The following is a 17229-nucleotide window of genomic DNA, read 5'->3' on the forward strand; positions in this document are numbered from 1 at the left end:
AAGCATCTATGGCCAGGCACGGTGGCTCGGGCCTGTGATCTCAACACTTTGGAAGGCCGAGGTAGGTGGATCACGAGGTCAGGAGTTCGAGACCACCCTGGCCAATATGGTGAAACCCCATCTCTACAAAAGATACAAAAAAATTAGCCGGGCATGGTGGTGGGTGCCAGTAATTCTAGCTACTCAGGAGGCTGAGGCAGGAGAATCGCTTGAACCGGGGAGGCGGAGGTTGCAGTGAACCGAGATCATGCCACTGCACTCCAGCCTGGACGACAGAGGGAGACTCCATCACAAAAATAAATAAATAAATAAATAAATAGTAAGCATTTATATAAGATTTATATAAGCGTTCACTATTGTAACAATCGGGTCTGGGCAGGGCACACATAGTGCAGAGAAGAGTTTAACTGAAGAGTTATTTAATGTTGATACTATTTACACAGGTGGTAGCAGGTTTCAGGAATCAACGAAGCATGGTGAAAGGACTAAGAACTAGCCTGAGGCTGGAGCTGTGCAAGAGGCCAGGCAGGGACTGGAGGAATGAACACACCAACCTTTCTCTCCTCCCACCTTCTGATCTCCTCTCTGTGTCTCCATTGCCACACCAGCTAGAAGCAGAGGGCAAGTGAGCCCACATGAAGCAGTCCATGGGGTCAGTATTGTGGGGCATAGAGCTTGGATCTGATGGAGGAGAAAAAACAAGATAACTAGCACAGCTATTCTTAGGAGTGAAGTTGGCATTAGTATTAATATTAGTATTAACCATTGCAAATTAATATTATTGCTATTACCATTGTGTATCTCTAGTAATAGGACCTGTTTCTTCTATTATAGATTTGAGTTTTCTGCTTTGTGTATATTTTATTTAACGGGGCCTGACTTTCTGTTTGAAGGATTTGTTGATGTGGCTCTTTTCATTTGAGCAGCTGTTGTTGCCAATGAATTAAAGAGTAACCAGGGCTCAAAGCGACTGGAGTCTGGTCCTGATTTGGAATCCACTGTGTGGAGCCCATCCATCCTCAGGAACCTCAATTTCCTCTATTATAAAAAGGAAAAAAAGAGTTATAACTCTTACAGCAGAGTTGTAAGAAAGACTACCCTGCCAGAACTGTTCAAATATGAGGAACTGGCAAATATAAAATTCTAAAATATTTCTTAATAATATGCACAAGTTCTGACTTAACAAGCATGGCATATTGTGACTACCCTGTTAAAAAAATCCGCTGATCATTTTTCACAACTTATTTATTCTTGGTGCCTATTTCCTTTCCAAGAAAGGAAAAGGGATAAAAGAACTTTAACATCTTTTTTCGTTACCCAGTGCTTTTTACATTATTCCTGAAATTCACTTCTACACGCAGAATATATTTAGGAGTCTGCCTTCTGATTTAAAATATATATTTATACATATCTAAATCATTTCCTATAGACTTTTTAAGCATTTTGTTCATCTAAATGTGTATGTTTCTGCTGTAATTGAAATTCCTAAATAGTCACTTTCTGAACTGTCAAAATTGTAAAGCTGTTGATGGGTGCAGCTCTGGGGTTTCCATGGCAACTACTTTCATTGCCTAGGAGATGCTGGTCTGCTGATACTATCACTGAACTGGCTCAAATCTCAAAAACTTGGCGGTGCCCAAAAATGTGCAAGCATGTACTGAAAGTTTAACGGGCTTTTATTTTTAATGGCTGGCACCAAGCGTGGCCTCATCAGGGCTTGGGAAGAGGCAGCTCTGTTTCGAGGTTCTTCATTGTGTAGGGGATGGGAGATTTGACAAGCATGCTAATACTACCAGATCCTCTTTGGATGGTAAGCTTTTATGTGAATAGCTCCCAAATAACACTACCATCACTCACTAATACTGGGACAGAAATTGAGTTAGGATAACAGAACCTGAGTTCCCCCATGAGATAACAAGATGCTTCTGGATATAAGTCAAAATTGGAGTGTAGACTGTCTCACAACTCTACTGTTTTTTGTTTCTTTTCGTCTTTCTTTCTGTTTTCTCTTTTGGTCCCTCTCTTTCTTGTCTGAGAGGCTGGGATGCTGAGGGCTGTAAACATCATGCTTTGTTACACACTTTCGACGTCTGCTCAAATGTGGTGCACCATTTCTAAACCACCTCCTGTTAAACCGTTTGTGGGAAAGTTACATTAAAAATAAATCATTTCATGATCAGCAGTTTTATTGGTGCGTGGTCAAAAATTACCCAGGGAGAGAGAAATCATTTAGTTCACCCTTTTTTTCCTGTCTAAGGAACTCGAGTTTCTTCTAATTACATCCGGAGGATCATTTAAACAGGGTGGTCCATTTTAAAGCAGTCACATTTAAATCTACTTTGCATTAAATGAGCTTGCTTTTAGATGAGTTTGGCTGGCTCAAGAATACATCACAAAATGCAAATCTGATGATAAATAAAGCTTTGGCTACATCGTAGAAATGGGGAGCATTTCAAAAAATGATGTTAGCACTGACTGCTAAGTGAAATGGCATTCCCTGAACACTCCTCATATTTTAAACATTTAAATGTATGCTACTAAATCAAATATGTCCATTTAATATGTGGCAATTTGTAAGCCACACAAAATAAGATGAGGTGCTAGTTTTTCCTCACAAGTTAACACGGGTGAAAATACAAGGGTGGAATAGGGCTGTGAGAAGTCAAAAATAGGAGGAAATGGTTCTGCATACTTATTTGAGGAGTGTTTTCAAGTAGCTAGCAGGCAGAATGTGAACCGCTGTGTGCCAATTATACCACATCTCCCTGGGACCTGAAGCTGTTGAGTTGATGCCTTCTTAGTCTTGGCTCCTAGAAGAAGCTAGAAGTCACGAAGGGGTAGAATATTAGTTATGACTAAAAATACTTTAATGAACTGTTGAAACAAACATCTCAGACTTTATACATGCAAAACAAAAGATTCGTCCCTTTGAAGGATTAGCCTTGTTAATACTTTAAAGTATTACCCTTGTTAGCCAAAGCGATTATTACAATGATCCCACTGCCATTGTTCAGATGTTTGAATGCCAGTTTCCATTTTTTTAAAAGACTGCTTTCAAAGACTGCGACATGTCTGTGGCACATATTTCTTTCTTTTATTTGTATTGTACTTTAAGTTCTAGGGTACATGTGCACAACGTGCAGGTTTGTTACATAGGTATACATGTGCCATGTTGGTTTGCTGCACCCATTAACTGGTCATTTACATTAGGTGTTTCTCCTAATGCTATCTCTCCCTTGCCCCCCCTACCCCACGACAGACCCCAGGGTGTGATGTTCCCCACCCTATGTCCATGTGTTCTCATTGTTCAATTCCCACCTATGAGTGAGAACATGCGATGTTTGGTTTTCTGTCTTTGTGATAGTTTGCTGAGAATGATGGTTTCCAGCTTCATCCATGTCCTGGCAAAGGACATGAACTTATCCTTTTTTATGGCTGCATAGTATTCCATGGCGTGTATGGTCTGTGGCACATATTTTTAATTATTTACCAAAACTTATTCTTTCTTCTTTTGTATTATGTGGGAGCTGAGTATGTGGCTTCTATAATAGTAAAATGGCATTTGTGCACATGGCTACCCAGCTGGTGACTACCAGGCATGGCCACGTGACTAGGTTCTTAACAGAAAATAGAAGTGCTGTGGGTCATTTCCAGACCTGGGTACAAAATATTGCACATGAGCTCTCCATGACTGTTTCCATCTCCCAGGAACCATAGGAACCCAGCATTGACCTAGAAGATGGCAGCTACTCTGATTATTATGCTGATAATACAAGAAGCCTGGGTCCCTGGATGACGGCATGAAGTAGATCCACCCTGCCAACCGGGTTCTCTCTTTTTGAACTGGTTACAAGAATGTAAGTTTCCTTTTTCTGTAAATACCACTGCACTGTTGGGTCTTTGGGTGCAGAGTTCCAAAAAACATGTAGGTAATGAAAATGATATCTTTAATGAGAAACAAAACCTAGTTGGAAAAGTAAGTCCTCGTGTAGATGTTTAGGAAGGAGTTTCATTAATTTATAGTTAGTTATTGTACTAGACTCGCCAAGTGAGTGAATCAGAAGGGCACAGAAAAGTACCTGGAAAGGGCTGACAGGAAGACAGGCAAAAGAAACATTGGAGAAAACACGATCAAAATTAATCTGGTCCAATATTGTAATTTTTTAATACAGGATATGTTGCTCTAAACTTTTTATGTTCAGCCTCACTTCTACATTCTTCTGCATATAATAGAATCCTACCTAACTGACGTGCATCTGGGAAGGACAGTTTGTGAGAATTTGTTGCCAAAATACTCAACTTTCAGAAGGATCTTGATGGGTCCATGTTTCAGTTAACTGCTGCTGTGCAACAAACCGTCCTAAACTTAAAGTTTAGGCTTAAAACTGTAATTTATGGCATATCAGAATGCTGCAAGTTGACTTAGGGCAGCAAGGATGGTCTTCTACTCCATATGGTATAGCTGGCATCACTGGTCTGGCTGCATTCAGCTGGGAGCTTGGCAGAGATTGGAACTTCCAAGATGGTCTTTCATCCCTCAGGCTCTCTCTCAATACAGTTCCTCATCTTCCAAACATCTGAATTTCCTAAAAGCATGACAGCTGACTCCCAAAAGGGAGCATTCTAAGAGAGAAAAATTAGAAGCTGCCAGTTCTTGAAAGGCTTGGGCTCAGAAGTTTTAGAATGTCACTTTTGGGAGTCAAAGCAAGTCGCATTCAAGAGAGGGAAAAATAAACCCACCTCTTGAGGTGGGGGACAGCTTGCACCTACAAAAAAGGAAGGTGGTGTTGTTGGCCCTAGTTGGAATGCCTACTACAGACATTATACAGAAAATAACTGGTCGTTATCTCCAGTTCCTGGCACACAGTTTCAACAACCCTTGGACTTTCCTGAATGATAGAACTGTCTCGTTATTCATAACAAGCCTCTTTCTACCATACCTGAGTTTAATGCTAATAAGGTAACTTATTACAGGGCTCCTAGATAGCTTCAGGATGGGAGCTGGTCCCCAGATAAACCAACCACATGACTGAAGAGTTAGAATTTCAACCCCACTCTGAACCTCTGGGGAAGGTAGAAGGACTAGAGGTTGGGTTCAGTCACCAAGACCCGTATTTACATCAATCATGTGTATATAATGAAACCTTAATAAAATGCTGAAACAGGGAGGCTCCGAGAATTTCCTGGTTTGTGAACACATCATGTGCTGGGAAGGCAACACACCTGGATTCCGAAAGGAGTCCACAGAAGCATGGAAGCTCTGCACCCCGCCTCTACCCCCAAGGCCTTGCCCTGTGTATCTCTTTCTCTTGCTATTCATCTGTATCCTTTATAATAAAAGGGTAACAGTAAGCATAGTGCTTACTTGAGTTTCATAAGCCATTCTATTGAATTCTTAAGCCAGAGGGAGTTGTGGGAACCCCCAAATTTGTTGCCAAGTCAGACTGAAGTGAGGGTAGCCTGGGGACCCTCTTTGTAGCTAGAATGTAAGGGCAGTATTGTTAGGGATCCTGCCCTTTAACTTGTGGGTTCTGATGTTACATCGGGGTAGTTAATGTCAAAATGTATTGAATTGAATTGTAGGACACCCAGTTGGTGTCAGAATTGCTGTTGAAATGCAGCCACCAAATGGAATCACCTTGTGGCTGAAACGAAGGTTGCAGAATGCAGAGGGCTTGGATTAAATTACTTACACTGGTATTATCCATGTGGCTCTCACAAAGATTTAGTTTTCTCATTGTAAAAGAAAAAATACCTATATTCAGGTCTAATATGCAATTTAAATACACAGGGAAAAAAAACACCTTATAAACTGAGCAACACAAAGCAAATATTAGCAACTATTATGGGCCAGATGCTAATATAAAAACAGAAATTTTCTTTATAACCCAACAAGAGCACTGTGGCCAGATTTTTACCCATTTTCAAGTCAAGTTAGAGAAATAATGAATGTAGATTCCCAAAGCTGAAGATATAAATTTGGTCCTATGTATCTTCTGTGTGCATGTCTGGGATTTTTTTCAACCAAGTTTTTTCCATTCAGTTCCAGGCAGAAACTTGACAATTTCTTCTCATGAATCATCTTTCTATGGCACTATTCCACACCCGGCAGAAAAATTATGTGAGGCCACGGTCTTTGCTGGCCGGCACTCAAAGAAAACATGCAAAACCGAACTCCATGTGGTCTTTGAGCCATCCCTCAGATCCTGAATTCCCTCAGCCCTTGAACCTGAGTCGGGTTAGTGGGAATCCCAGCTGGGTGCCAGGGAGAAGGCTGCTCTCAGGACCCAGCAGAAAGGGATGGGATGGAGCAATGTGAGTAAATGAGGGACATCTGCTCCTGGGATTTTGCTGCACCCACTCATCGGAGGTAAAATGAGCCTGTAACATTTTTAACAATTCAAGGATCTGGTGGACAGGAAGCTGATCTCTCAGGTCCAGTATGCGTCGGTCCAAAGGCAGTTGAAGATAGGTAAGATTTTATAAAACAGCACAACAAGGCAACAAGAATATATTGTAGACAAACTGTGTGCCTAGGATCCTAGGGATTAGAAAATATGTGGAAAAATCCAACAACTTAATTCCAGCATATATTAAGTACTTCCTTTTCACCAGCACAGAGGGTGCATGACATATAGTTTCATATAGTCAAGGCACAGTCACTGATATACGGTTTCAAATGTTCTATGTACACACACACACGCGCGCATACATACACGTTAGAAGAGATGATCTACAATGAGTATAGCATGTTTACATGCTTATCATGAAGCCCTTACAAAGAAAACCAAGAACAGTTCCTCAAAACTCCATGCACAGCTTCCTCTTTGTGGATCCTGACTTCAAATGCTAGGACTAACTAGCCAAACACTCAGCGAGTCAGAGCTGGTGTGCAGAGAAAACCATTTCTCTCTCGTTAAATGACCTCGCCTCATCATAAAACCTTAAAAAGAAAGCTTCCAGATCATTTGTCTCCATCACAAAACTTATAAAAGTGAGATGGAAAAAAAAGTTAAATTATTTTGGCTCATAAGTTTCAGATGGAGTTGTATATTTCCCTAAAGGGTCAAAAATAGAACATTTATTAAACGACGAGTTATTCAAAAACCGGCACAGGCCCCAGTTGTCTTTCAAAAGCTCTGATTTACTGCATATTTCTCCCTTGAGAAAGGCCTTTTTTAAATGTTCATTTCCATTTTAAGAGACTGTGGGCTTTGATCTGTTGGGAGCATTCTTTTTCTTTCCCTGACTGGGGCCTGTCGGCTACTCAGGCCTGTGTTTTTCCACGGCCTTCCCCAGCATTCACACAGCATCTCCTGCATCTGCGTTCACCCTGGTTAATTTGGAGGTCAGAACTGGTGAGTCCCTGTAGCAGGTGACACCAAGAACCAATGAGCCACATTTGCTCTTCACAACTCAATAAAGATCCTGCTTCCAGGAGGCAAGAGAAAGGTGAGATGGGCTTGGGCATTCCTGCATCCTGCAAAAGCTGTCAAGTTCTACTTTAAAGTTCATTTGAAATTTCATAATAAATTTAATCTTGTTACTCCAGGAAAGTCAAGGCACAGTCACAGTGATATTAAAATGTCTTTTGCTTTTGAAAGAATCATGCCCTTCTTTTTTTATTTTTTGAGACAGAATCTTGCTCTGCTGCCCAAGCTGGAGTACAGTGGGACGATCATAGCTCACAGCAACCTCAAACTTGCCATCCTCCTGCCTCCGCCTCCTGAGTCACTGGGACTACAGCTGCACACCACCACTATACCTCACTACTTCATGTATTTTTTTTTAACTTTGTGTGGGTAATATCAATATGTACTTGGAGTCTGCTGGCTACGAGTTTTTCTATTCCAGACAAGTTGGAAGATCAGGGTGACATGGGTCATTTTTAATATCAAAGCTGTTGCCCTGCTTTGTTTTCACATCACACCACTCTTCACCCTCTGGCCCCACTAGGCCTTAGTGCAAATTAGTAAAATCCTCCCCCTTGAGGGACATATACAGGGCCCTGCCACTGTGTCCATCTTGGTGAGACACCAAAGGCTGGGTTTTAGTTCCTACTTGCCTTATACACACTGTTGTACCTATACTCCCACTTTGATCCCCCTGCCCACAAGTGCCCAAAATACACACACACACACACACACACACACACACACACACACACACACACACCCTTTGAAATCACTGGAGTAGCACTAGATGATTCTGCCAGTGCTAAACAATTTACTGTTTACCCACCTCTTCCCTTCCTCCTCTCTTTCCTCTTCTCATCCTCTTCCTCTTCCTTTCTCTCTCCCATTCTCTCTCTCTTCTGTAATAATACAGTGAGTGTTTATGTAAGTTTCAAATCCAGCAACCTGAAGATTCACCTCCAATGGCACAGGGCTGGACTGCACTCAGAGGTGGCTGCCACCCAATCGTCACCCAGCGTTTTATCACTGGGCTATTCTATTCAAGTGTATTCCATATGCTAAGCAATTGTTCACAGAAATAAGATAATGGAAAGAACAGAGACAGAATGAGCAATGGGCAGAGTCGGGCCTGCCATGGCTTTTACGGCCGTTCTTCACAGGTAAATGACACACACAGGCTTAAAAAGTAGCTCTCCCTTTTTTTGTAGCCCATTTTCGTTTGTTTGTCAGATTACATGTTCAATCAATTGCGACAAGCCACTGCACCATGTGAGGCATCGTGCAATCCAGCGTAAACCCAAGACTCCACGGGCAGAAAGGAAGCCATCCACACTGCCCTCTAAGGGCCGTTACCCACTGCAGAGAGAAGAGGCAATCACAAGGGATTTTTTCTCAGCTGACTTTCTGTGGCAGGGAGGGAAAGAAATTGTGTTCTCGAGGAGAAAGTGGTTTATTTTATTTTATTTTATTTTATTTTTGTAGCTGCAGGCAATCTGTGGATAAGTGAGTATTACCATCCTGGTACATCTCTAATTAATAAGATCAATTGCCACTGTATTTTCTTTTACAAACTCATTTAGATATGTCAGGGCTGCAATTATTTTGCGAATGATCTGTCTTTACGCTTATTCATCTTTCCTCTTCCTCAAGGAGCAAATAAAACTGTCAGCTTAAATGCCCTTTGAAGTCTGTTTTAGATCCTTGATTGAGAATTAAAAACAAAGCTCTCTAGCCTAGTGCCATTTCCAGGGTCAAAGTTCCTGTCCTCACATTGCTTTGTGTGTATGTGTGTATACACAGGCACGTGTGTGTATTGATTTCTGTTTTTAAAAAGGTAACATGCTGGCTTTTGAATCTCGATGTTGCACCCCTTTCCTTTCATCTCCTTAGATCTGCAAGAACTCTGAACTCATAGATCATGTCAAAACTGAGAAGCACTGGACAGTCATTTTGCTTATCTGCAGTTTCGCATTTCTGAGAAGAATCTCTCTCCATATGGACATTATCACTTTTGTTATAATCTTGAGAATGGTTAAGGTAGCTTTGATCACGAGTTTCGTATCTCCTATGATAATCAGAACCAATGGAATGTGCGGAAATCCATCCCTATTCCTAAGGATTCCTAATGTCATCTCACCAGGTGGGATGGTTTTCCTGCTCGAGTCTGCATGCCCAACTCCAACAGCTTCGCCCAAGCGTGGGGACAGGCTTCATCCAGCACCCAGAACCTGTGCAGTTATTTGGCCCCTCATTGAGAAGCCTCTCACGGATACAGACAAAATTAACTTGGTCATCTCTGCAGCGCCAGAGGGAAACTTCTGGACTCTCTGTTTGAGGAGTGTACGCGCAAACCATTTCAAGAAGAGATTTCAACCTCTTCTTGGAGAAGACTGAGGCTGGCACAAGGCTAACAAATCAAATAAACTGCACCGAGGCAAAGCCGCCGTCTCTCCCAGGCTGTACCCTGCCTGCTTCTCCCATCCTGCCTTCTGGCCGATTTGTCTTCAAGGTTTTAGCATTATCCCTCTGTTGACAAATGAATGCTTTTCTGGAAAATGAGGTATTTCCAGAAGCGGGCGGACACTGGCTGGAGCGCCGTAAGAGCTCTGCCTCCCCCGATTCGTTATGTGAACGGGAAAGGCCTGGAGGTTCTGCACGAGCATTACATTCAAGGTGATGATAAATGGAGTCTGGCTGGGCTGGTAATAAGGGAATTTCTAGCCAGGTCCTGTCTAGACCATGGTTTGTTATGGAGGGAAAGCCACAAAAGGGGGCTATAGTACCCCGTTCCTCAGAGAAATTGTCCTCAGGGAGAGCCAGGCACATTTCCAGTCCGAACCTTCGTCCGGCCCCTCACTGAGGCCGCTGTAAATAACATTAGCCTGTCTTTCAGCAAGCTCTGGGAAGCTTATAAACCGAACACGGTTTTTGTTGTCTGTAGTTGTGCATTAAGCTCAGTACTGTCAAGTCTAATTATTCTCATTAAGGTCTGAAAGTTTTAGGGATTAATTAAGCAGAGAGCCAAAGCTTATGCAGAACAGCAATATTTTCCCCCTGAAGGATTAGCCCGTCATTCTGATGGGGTTTTCCTTGAGCGTTGCCCATTACTTTATAAGATAGCAAAGTGTGGAGCTCATATAATATGGATTAGAAATCGCCTACATTTCACATGTGCTATTCAGCCATGAAAATAAGTCCTGGCCCTTGTGCCTGTAACCCGGAAGGCTCACTAATGAGAACCAGGCAGTGGGGCTAATGAGAAATTCAATATGTGCCGTCTCTCCTTCCCATTTCCCTTCAATTTACTTTCTACAGGAGCCGATATGTGTAGGAAAAGTCTGAGTGGATGCTGGTATTCTCCTCTTTGCCTGGTGGGGATCTTAGAAATTATCTGATTCTAGTCCTTCTTGCTATAGAGGTGACAACTGGGATTCAGCAACCTGCTTAAAGGGGCCCAGTTAATGGCAAAGCTACTTGAAGAGAAGGTGACAGGAAACTTCAGGAGGTGTAGACAATCACTGGGTATGTTAGGATGCTGAGGGTCCTTAGTCTTAGGTTTTGGCATGATGGAAAACGCCGCAGAAATGAGAAGGTCCCACAATGAAGGGAGGGTGCTGGGGAGGACCTAATTTGCAGGCAAGCCCCAGGAACTCTGGCGCCCTGCTTGGTAAAGGATTTCAAGGCTTCCTGGAGAAATGGGGGTAGGGGGAGGGATCGTTAGGCCCTGGCACCCCAGATGTAAAGAGGAAAGTCAGATGTGGGTAATCACCCTGTCTTCACCCAGCAGCTCCAGTTTTCAGCAAAGCAGAGGGGGCACTTCTGCCTTCCGTCTCCCCAACTTCACATCAAGGCGCCATTGCATTTGATGGCTCGGAATGCAGCCTTCCTCCCTCCTACACTCCCAAATCCATGCCTTGTTTATCTCTTTAGAATGGATCCCTGATGCCTGCCCACCGCGCGGCTGGAGAGGCGCCAGCATCCCCAGGGTGGGTCTGTGATGACTGATGGGGTCCACCACCTCTACCCCAGACCCTCCCACACCCAAAGACTCCCTCTGCCCAATGAAGTCCCCTTCGCCCCAGCATTCCTGCACCCGGCACTTCCCAAGGGTGGCCCGGTATCCTGCAGGTGGCAGGAGAGAGCACCCTCCTCAAACACCAGTCTGATATGTAGCCAGGAGGAAGCAGGCGGTCCTCAGTGTACCCTCTTTTCTTGTCTCTGGAGAGCTTGTTTTAGCTCCTTAAGATCTCGGAAAAAGTACAGGTTGTAGAGGCTGCATTCTCAGGGCAGAACCATGTCCCAAGACAACTGGTTAGTGAGGCCAGGCGTGACAATCATAATCGGAGCAGCAACTGTGCAACAGCATAGGCAAGGGGGGCCGAAGGTGCAGCAGCCACCACCATTATAGTCGGACTGGGCACCATTTCCTAAATGTCACACGTCCTTCCAGCCCCTTGATCTTTGCTTATGAAAAGTGTCATTCCCGCTACAATCCTCTAGAGCTCTTTGTAGGTTTTTGTTTTCCAAACACTGTACTTGCTTCTTTGTCTGTCTCTCTATGAACTATGAGTCCCAGAGGCCCTCGTGGTCCTCAATTATCTTTGCTTCACCATGGCCTGTGCCATGGGGCTGAATGTTTGTAGTCCCCAGAATCCATACGTGGAAGCCTTAATCCTCACTATGCTGATACTAGGAGGTGGGGCCTTTGGGAGGTGATTAGGGTTAGATGAGGGCATGAGGGTGGGGCCCTCATGATGAGGTTAGTGCCCTTGTCAAGAGGATGAGACACTAGATCCCTTGCTTCCTCTCTGCCTGCAGTCACCAATGAAAGGCCAAGTGAGGACATAACAGAAGCCATCCCTTCCCAGAACCTAGCCATGCTGGCACCCTGATCTCTAGCTTCTCAGCCTCCAGAACTGTGAGAAATAAATGTTTGTTGTCTACACCATCCAGGTTGTGGTCATTCATTATAGCAGCACAAACAGACTAAGACAGTGGGGAACCGTGACTGTTACATTATAGGTGCTTAGCAAACTTGCTCACTGATCAGCTGAGGTCTCTCCCCTGCCATTAAACAGTGAAGCAACAATTAGTTAGCAAATGCAATTTCAGCTTCTACTGAGGGAAAGATAATACACCAAGCAGTGTGAAGAAATTTCTTTGCAGAACCAAACTAAAGGTCCAAGTTACTTAACACAGCATTAGTTTTTCTAAAATCAGTATGTGTTGTTATACATGCAAGCCTAATTAATCATATTTCCAGGGTATACACTGAATAATCTGAGAGAAGAAATCAATTACCTAAATTCGTGGTTCTCATAATTTGAAGTAGTCATATTTCAAAGTGTATGTTTTAAATCAGAACTGTTGAGCATGATCGATGGACATGGGAGGGAGGTGTGCTTTTTAAATTTTAAAGAAACTTAATTTTATAGCAACCTGCATCTGTTGATAGGTTACATCTGTATCTTTTCAATGTTGCAAACATATAAGGCAAAAGAAATATTTTATAAATAATTCAACTAATTGACAGACTTTCTGTTATTTCTTTGTGGGTTTTGTTTTTGTTTTTGTTTGTTTGTTTTGTTTTGTGTTTTGAGACGGAGCCTCGCTCTGTCACCCAGGCTGGAGTTTAGTAGTGCGATCTTGGCTCACTGCAGCCTGTCCTCCCAGGTTCAAACAATTATTGTGCCTCAGCCTCCTGAGTAGCTGGGACTACAGGTGCGTGCCACCATGCCCGGCTAATTTGTTTTGTATTTTTAGTACAGACAGGGTTTCACCATTCTGACCAGGCCGGTCTCAAACTCCTCACTTGAAGTGATCCACCTGTCTCGGCCTCCCAGAGTGCTGATTACAGGCATATGCTACTGCCCCCGGCCTCTTTTCTTATTTCCAAATCTACTAGCAGAGGCTGTTGACTTAGTACTTCTGCCCAAGCTCCTTCAAAGGCGAAACCAAGCAGGAGGTGGGGAAGGTGCCTAGAATAAAAGGATGTAACAAACACAAGATGAGGAAAAAGTAATATCATTTTTCTTATTGCTTGTTAATTATAATAACTCAGATGTTGAAGCTTAAATATGTCTTCTTGTCTTTTTTTACTTCTTTAATTAGTTCTGTTCCATGAGCACCCCGGTTGGCATGTGTAAGATGTGCTCAGGAGTACTCAGCCAATGACACTATAGGATTGCCAGTTTTAGCAAAACTGATGTTGTAAAGCCGCTTGAAACTTCTAACATGTGTGTAGAGAATTGTCTGCACTTTAACAACAGATACATTTTCTTTCCTCTCCTAAGCTGCATTTGTGCCCATCCATTCTTGACCACATGCCTGTATAGCTGCTGTTGCTAGGGAGCCACGATGTGACAAAGGGCTCTGCAGCTCAAAGATCAGAGGGACCAGGATGCTGTGAGCAGCTGCCAGTGGGAACCTGGGCAGCTAAATGCAAGGGGCACTTTCTGGTCCCTGGCAAAGCAGCATCTGGGGGCTGCACTGGTTCCTGCCCCCACATTCCTCTCCCTCTCCTCCTCTCTCTCTTTTGTCCCCCACCTCTGCCTCCCTCTCCTCCTCCCCCTCTTCCAACTCACCTGTCCACCAGGGGCTGGGTAATGAGTGAAACAGGAGAGGGTGCCCATCAAAGTGGCTCAGTGAGTGGCTACTGCTCCGTATTGCCCCACACAAAGGGCACTTCTGATCTTTCTATATTTTTCAAGTAATGCCAGTTATCTGGGTGTTGTGTGAAGTCACCATATGTTTTTTTTTTGTTGTTGTTGTTTTTTTGAGATGCAGTCACCATTTTTTTTTTTTTTTTTTTTTTTTTGAGATGGAATCTCGCTCTGTCGCCCAGGCTGGAGTGCAGTGGTGCGATCTCGGCTCACTGCAAGCTTCGCCTCCTGGGTTCACGCCATTCTCCTGCCTCAGCCTCTTGAGTAGCTGCGACTACAGGTGCCTGCCACGACGCCCAGCTAATTTTTGTATTTTTAGTAGAGATGGGGTTTCACCTTGTTAGCCAGGATGGTCTCGATCTCCTGACCTTGTGATCCTCCCGCCTCAGCCTCCCAAAGTGCTGGGCCACCACATCCGGCCATAGTCACCATATTCTTAAGCATTGGTGACTAACTTGAGTCTTTGAAAAACACTGTGCAAGCTAAAGAAAATGTCTTTGTGGACTTCCTAGCTGCAACCTCTGGGTTAAGGGAAGCCCAGCAGGTGTTCCTCTTTCCTGTCCTACCACCCTGAAGCCTGCCACAGATTCATCCAACAAGTATTTCTGGACATTGAATATGTGCCAGGCACTGTTCTGTGCTAGACATAAGGCAGTGAAAATTCAGATAAAATGTCTGTTCTCAATAGGCCACACTCACTGAGAGATGGACAGTAAGCGAAATGAGTAAGAAGAAAATGTGCAGTATATTAGATAGCACACAGGGCTATGGAGGACAACAAAGCAAGATGACAATAGGAAAGGTGGTTTGAGGTCCACTTTTGAATAGAAAAATTGGTGAAAACTTCAGTGAGAAGGCAGCAAGTCAACAAGAACCTGAGGGAATAAGCCACCTAGAGAACAGGAGAAGAACATTCTAGAGAGACAGGGATGGCAAGTGCAAAAGTTCTGAGGCATGTAGCAAAGGGACTGGTCAACAGGAGAGGTGGGAGTGAGTGAGTGAGAGCAAGGAAGAGTAGGAGGGAGGCCAGAGAGATGGGGTGGGACAGCCCACTGAGCAGCCTCTGCAATCCAAGAAGCCATGGGGGAATTCTGAGCAGAGCAGAAACTTGACCTTGCATGTTCTCACAGGTTACCCAGGCCGCTATGTTGAGAGCAGACTGCAGGGAGGCAAAGTGGAGGAGGGAGGCTATGACACTGATCACAGCAGTGGAGACGATGGCAGCTCAGAGCAGGAGGATAGCACACAGGTGGAAAGAAATGGTCAGATCCATTGCTAGGCAGGCCTCAGGAAATACTAGGTATGGAATTTCCCATCTCCTGGATTGTTTCAGTCACCTATCAAAAGTAAAATGTAGCATCATGTTTGAAGAATTTTCCGCTTACAAAACCAAAACTGTTCACTTAGCTGCCTTAAAACTCTTTGCTGCCTTGATAGTCTGGCTTCATCCCTGTGCACGGAGAGATCTGTTGACTCTAGCAGGATGAGTTAAGTGAGATCACAAGACACAGAAAGAGGAATAGACAGATCTGAAAATAAGCACTGGCTCGTGCACCCAGAACCTAAGGCAGACCAAAATAAACCACATCCTCCCACCACTTTATTTTTTTATATTTATGGGGTTTTTTGATTTTTAGCAAATTATAATTTTAGAGGTGGTAACCAGTTTGAAAAAAAGATGAACAGGAGGAGAAGGGAAAAAAGAGGAGGAGGAAGAGGAGGAGGAGGTCGAGGAGGAGGAGGAGCAAGAAAAAGAGAAAGAGGAGCAAGAGGAGGAGGATGAGGAGGAGGAGCAAGACAGGAAGAGAAGGAGGAGGAAGAGGAGGGCGATCCTTAGCCAGGTGCCCAGGAGCCAGGAGCAGTGCTGGCCCTTCCCTCTATCACCAGTGGCCGCGTGTACGGAGAATGAGAATTGCAGACTTGAGCTGTTCAGAACCTCAAAATGTCTCTGGTTAGAGACAGACTCAATGTCTGCTATATGTGCTACGTGCCACAGCATTTCCTGTTAATTAAAAGTCATTCACAGCTCTGTGGGTAAAAGGACCTATTCCATACTCCAGATACTCCTGAAAGTGCTTAGGAAGGGGTCAGGAGGAAAGGCATGGCCAACCTGAAAATACTCCTGCTTCCCTTGAGACCAGAGTGACTAGCAAATCACCTTGGCAGGGCATCTTCTCCCCTTGACAGCAGAGGCTCAGCCGCTCCATTAGAAAGGGAAGTAACTGCCATCTCTCGGGTTCCAGGAATTCCTCCAGGCTCTGCCCGCCACTGTACCTTCTTTGGGCTCCCTCTCTGGCCTGACCTCCCAGCGGCACCATGTTTAGGTTCTCTTATTTGCCAAGACTCCCTAATAAAGATGCCTTGGCACTCAGCCCATATCCCCTCCACACTTCCCTCAATGTCTGAGGCTGCTCACTGCCAACCCTGGCATTCCGCTTTTTGCCCGGTTTTGGGAAACTTCTAGGTCCACCTGCAGAGAATCCAGAGTGCCAGGTCACTGCCCAGAAAGCCCGCCTCAAGCAATCGTGAGCAGGGAGCTGTTGGATAATGCCCAGCTTCCTCGTCCCGCAGATGGATTAAATCCAAGGCATGTTCTAAAGTGTCTCCGGGAGCTCCCTGTGGGATCAAACTCCAGGTGCCCACTGTGGCAAATGGCTTAATAAGTCCCCTTGCTCCCCTCCCTTTTCTGTCTCCCTTCCCCCATCCATGCTTCCTGGCCTCACTTCCTAAATAATGACTTGTGCTTGAAGTCTTGCCTCAGTGTCTGCATTTGGAGGGATCTATCTAAGACACCCATCCACCGCCTCTGACTTGTGCTTCCCCAGGAGAAAGTTCTGCCTGCCCAGCTCCTCTGATCCTGCCCTGACCCCCACAGGCAGGGCCTTTCCAGTCCAGGCTGGGGTCCTAGAACAGCTCTCCAGCACAGCCTGGAACCTGCATCCTTGCGCATCAGGGGCAGGGGTTATTGCCTCCTCGCCTTCACCCCCACCCACCTCTGCTGGAGGCTCATGCTCCATCCTGTCCCAGGAGCCATGGCTATGTGCAGGGTGCCCCTCACAGCATTCTGCAGCCGCTGCTGCCTGGCAGCTGTGGTTTCCTATCAGCTGCTGTGCGCAGACTGAGGGAGACACTCCTGGGCCTCATCCCAGACT

At 44.6% G+C, this 17229-nt stretch overlaps 1 long non-coding RNA gene across 1 annotated transcript; it reads left to right on the forward strand.

Annotated features, from left to right (window-relative positions):
* The first annotated feature begins 7016 nt into the window (after nt 1–7016).
* LOC139363211 (uncharacterized) lies at nt 7017–12363 on the forward strand. Its single transcript, XR_011623160.1, has 3 exons — nt 7017–7441; nt 8329–8575; nt 9306–12363. It is a non-coding gene; the product is annotated as an uncharacterized lncRNA (long non-coding RNA).
* Nucleotides 12364–17229: the final 4866 nt, after the last annotated feature.

This window comes from Macaca nemestrina, chromosome 5 (assembly GCF_043159975.1).
Source record: "Macaca nemestrina isolate mMacNem1 chromosome 5, mMacNem.hap1, whole genome shotgun sequence".
Classification (NCBI taxonomy): Eukaryota; Metazoa; Chordata; class Mammalia; order Primates; family Cercopithecidae; genus Macaca; species Macaca nemestrina.